The following is a 4,684-nucleotide window of genomic DNA, read 5'->3' on the forward strand; positions in this document are numbered from 1 at the left end:
TGAAGAAATAAGAGAAGCTAACCAAAGCAAAACCAAAACAAAGGAGATAAGGACAAATAAATATTGGGTTTGATGGAAAATTTGGGGTTAGGATTTAGGGTTTGGCGATAAAGAGATCTGTGTTAGCTACTACTGTTCGTGATAATATGGGGGGTTTCACTCTAGAGACAAAATAAAAGCAACTGAAAGGGTAGAGTTGTCAATAACAAAAATGTGGATGTTAGAAAAATGGAATTGGGATGGAGTGGGTAGTTATGTGTGAGTTGCCAAATCATATGGGGTTCTTTACAAAGTGTACCAAACTTTTGGGGGATTTATCTAAAAAACCCTAGATTTTTTTTCTCTCTACACACAAAAAATTAAATAAAAATATAAAAAAGTAGAGAATGTATTATTCTTTTTTTATTGACAATTGGGATCTACTTAACGTCCTTGGTTGAGCTAGACGACTAATTAAATGAACCTTATATGATTATCCTTAGTCGAGCTAGATGACTAATTAAATATAGCTCATATACTTATAGTAGAAAAGCACATACTAGAGATGTGGTTCTTGGGGTTTTTAATTTTTGTTATTGGTTTTAGGGAGTTTACATCTTACCAAGGTTATAGTTTGTGTATTGCTTCATTTTTGGGATGCATTATGAGTATATATTATAAGTTACGACAGACTCATGCAAATTTAATTTATTATTAATGGGAGAAAGGATTGGCTTTGTTTATGATAGAGAAGAGAGGAAATAATGAGGTTTCAAAATAAAAATAAAAAGGTGGGTTTCTTAATCAAGTGGGTGCAAACCTTTAGCCATGTGAGTTTAGTCACAAAAGTGGGTGTAGTGCGTAATAATGGTGGTGCCAATATCACCACCTTTGTTATTAAAAACTGTATTTTGTAAATTTTAATTTTAAAAATAATTTGAGAGCCAACATCTCTACTAGTAGTATAGCCTATAATGATCGTGACCTCTTAAATTTGTTAATGAGGACTACTTTGTCTTTGTATGCCTTTATAAATTTTCAGTACCGATATTGTCCTTAAATAAAAATATTGCTTAACACCTTTAAATAGGAGCAATCAATCTTTTCATGTGGCAGTATATTAGAAAACCAAATCCACGTCATTCTCAGATGTACGCCATACTATAAATGCCATTTAATTATCAATAATTGGGTTATTTAATAAGAGGTTAAGAAAAGGGAAAATCTAATCAGAATACAAACCGATTCTTTTCTCTTCTGTTTCTCATCATTTTTTTTTTCTAACAATGAAACTACTACTCTCATATTGGTCCATGCATAAACACCAATTGAAAAATCTAATAATCCCAACTTGGAGATAACGGAGGTGGAGATATACAGGTAACCTCCGATTTCTTAGTTATTTGTTTCTGAATCAATCTATTTCATTTTCAATGACTGTTGGTTCCATTGATTTTTTTTTTTTTGAAGTTGTGCTTAAGAAAACTTGATTATATCGCACTTGACCCCGTTCAATGATTGTTGGTTCTATTTATATCGCATTGGATTTCTATCTTCATATCTTCTTAAGAAAACCGTTTTCTATTTTTTTGGAATGACTGAGTAGTGTTTGTTTAATTCGAGCTATGGATGGATTTAGTTGTGGACTTTCTTGTGATTCACGGTAGAGCTTTGTTTCACTAAGAAGTCGAACAAGTTTTGGGTGGATTAATTCTTTCTCACTTTTACATTTCAGCTAATCTATAAAAAAATAGATTCAATGTGTTTTAGAGTATATTATGCATAGTTATTCCTCAATTGTGGGTGTAGTGTGCTCTTGCTTTTCGTATGGTCTTCATGTGTATAAGGGAGTTAGTTGATGCCAGCTCAGTTAATTGGTTGGATAGAAGGGAAACACGCAGAAGGACAGGAGGTAAATTTTGCTAATTACGGTAAATCTTTCAATCAAGGTACTGATACATTTAAAGGGTATGGAAAAGGAAATGCAAATCATGAAATTGGATTCAAGATATATGGAGTTAACACCACTTTCAAAGATTATAGTCCAACGGGTATCACTTTTTCTAAATATACCAATTCAAGTCCTGATTCTTTAACTCAGAGTGGTGAAGCTGTGAATAGATGGTTGAGCCAGGTAAATTTTTTCATGAATCTATGTTGAAACAAGGAACTGTTATGCAAATGCCAGACATTAGTGACAAAATGCCAAAAAGGTCATTGCCCAGGACTATTTCCTCGAAATTACCTTTCTCCATGAAACGAGTTGTTGAGTTGAAACAGATTTTTCACGCAAGTTCTCACTCGAGAATGGAGCGATTTATTGAAGATACAGTTCAAGAGTGTGAGAGAAAACCGAGCCCAGGTGAGTCGAAACAGTGTGCTGGATCGATTGAGAATATGATCATGTGTATTTTGCGAGCATGCTGTCCGATACTTGAGCTAACGAAACCAAGTACTGCACTCATGCAAAAGAATGCAGCCAAAACATAGCTAGACAGTTGGATTAACGCACTCGTGATGAATAAATTTCCCAGAGATATGAGTTTCAAACCCTTTTGATTTTTTGTGACCATTGTCTTCAGGATATGGAGTGTGTATTGTTGTTGGATTGAGTGTGATTCTGCAGTAGGAAAGGTGTATATATGGACTATATGTTTGTTTTGGTTTGTTAGGAAAGTATACGAGAACTTGATGAAGAGTCAAATATTGTTCTTAACAACAAATAAAGAACACAAGAAAATTTGTTAAACATGGGTCAAGCAAGTCATGTTTGTTTTAGAGCTTGATGGATCACTCTGAAGCGATTTTATTACAGTTATAGGTCAAAGCTTTGGCTCAGGTGAAAGTAGTTAGGTGTAAAAAAGATGTATTTGCATCCCTGCATCTTGATTTCCCTCCTCTTGCTAATTAAATGACCAATCTATTAGTTAAAATTAAATGCCAACTTTTCTCTTATTAGTGTTATTGTCTATGGCTTGGATAAATTCCCATGCCGACTGACTCAAGTTTTTAATGCTTATAGGGAAGAGTCAGATATGTTGTCAGACCTGCCTTACCTTATGGCTGTGAAAAAGCTACAAGTCCCTGTGGTGCTATTGGTACAACTGACTCTATGAACTTGGGTGCTTACGGCGTTGAACTTACATTGAAAAATATGGAGTATAAAGCTATGGATGTTAGTACGATAAAAAAAGGTATGTTATGTTCTTCTGGTCAGTTTTGTTGCTAATTTTGTGAACCGAAATGAAGGACTTTGGCTGGATTGTGGATGCAATCGTGACCACTATATTTTAAGAAGTGTCTCACAACGTAGTGCCAATGACCATATTTCTCGCTGGGGTTTTATACCCATCGTCGAGCCCTCGAAGTATCTGCTCGATTCCATATTTTTCCCTTTTTTCCTCCATTTTTGAGATACTTTTGACTTTTGATTCAGAATTGTTTTATTTTTAGTTTGCAATATGAGTGTAATCAAAATTAGTTTGTATGTCACTATTTTTTCGGTTATAGTTTCATTATTGCTATTGTAATCAAATTGGACTTTGAATTTTCAAGTTGAAGCAAAGAAGGTCGTTCCTAGGGATGATCAGCATTCTCAATAGAAATAGTAGTAGCATTCATGGATCACCAGGTCCTGCCTGCACAAAAAAGATATTTGTAGGAGGTTTAGCATCCACCGTAACAAAGAGTGACTTTAAGAAATACTTTGATCAGTTTGGGACAATTACAGATGTAGTGGTAATGTATGACCATAATACTCAAAGGCCAAGAGGCTTTGGATTCATTACTTACGATTCAGAGGATGCATAGAAAAAGTTATATTCAAAACTTTTCATGAACTGAATGGTAACATGGTTGAAGTCAAAAGAGTTGTCCCTAAAGAGTTATCCCCAAGGCCTAGCAGGAGCCTGCTAGGTGGATATAATTACAGTCTGAGTAGGGTTAATAGCTTTCTAAATGGATACACTCAGGGGTACAATCAGAACTCGATAGGAAACTACGGAGTAAGGATGGATGGGAGATTTAGTCCAGGTTCTGGTAGTCGAAAGTGGATTTCCTCCTTTTGGTCCTCCTGCTTATGGAATAAGTGAATTTCGAGCCAGGTCTGAGTCCAAGTTATGGGGGCAACACAAACTTCAATACTAGCCTTGCTATTAATCAAAAGAAACTTGATATTAATCTTTTTGTTAACCTTCTTCAGGTGAGTTTCTTTGGAGAACCATGTGGAGAATTTCAGCAGTTTGAAAGGTAAGTGTTTTAATTTTAATTTTTTAATTCGTTCTTAATCTCATATATCATTCGTTAGCTTCAAGTAGTCATTCAACATTTTAAACAATGAGCTGGTGGAACTATTTTGGACCAACTAACAGTAATTGCATTGATCAACACCTGGTATATATATTCACACCCATGTATTTGGTTTGATTATGCTTTTCTTTTCATCAGGATAATGATTATGACTAACTAACATGTTATTCTTCTTCAAAGTTATGATTTTTTTTATTTAAACTTTTAATTTTCTTTAATGTATAATTTTCTTATTTTTCCCTCACAGAAGTAGTTTATCTTCAAAGGCAAAGTTCAGTTGTATTTAATATGGTTTTTAGCAAGAATTTTACTTAACCAAGAGACGGGATAATATGGACACAAAGACTGAAAGAAGAATACAAATCACTGATTGCATATACAGGCCGATATGAACAAG

General features: G+C 34.4%; 1 pseudogene; it reads left to right on the top strand.

Moving 5' to 3' along the window:
* Positions 1 to 211: 211 nt before the first annotated feature.
* Positions 212 to 4,365, top strand: LOC147492960 (heterogeneous nuclear ribonucleoprotein 1-like; annotated as a pseudogene).
* Positions 4,366 to 4,684: the final 319 nt, after the last annotated feature.

Source organism: Coptis chinensis, chromosome 6, assembly GCF_015680905.1.
Source record: "Coptis chinensis isolate HL-2020 chromosome 6, ASM1568090v1, whole genome shotgun sequence".
NCBI lineage: Eukaryota > Viridiplantae > Streptophyta > Magnoliopsida > Ranunculales > Ranunculaceae > Coptis > Coptis chinensis.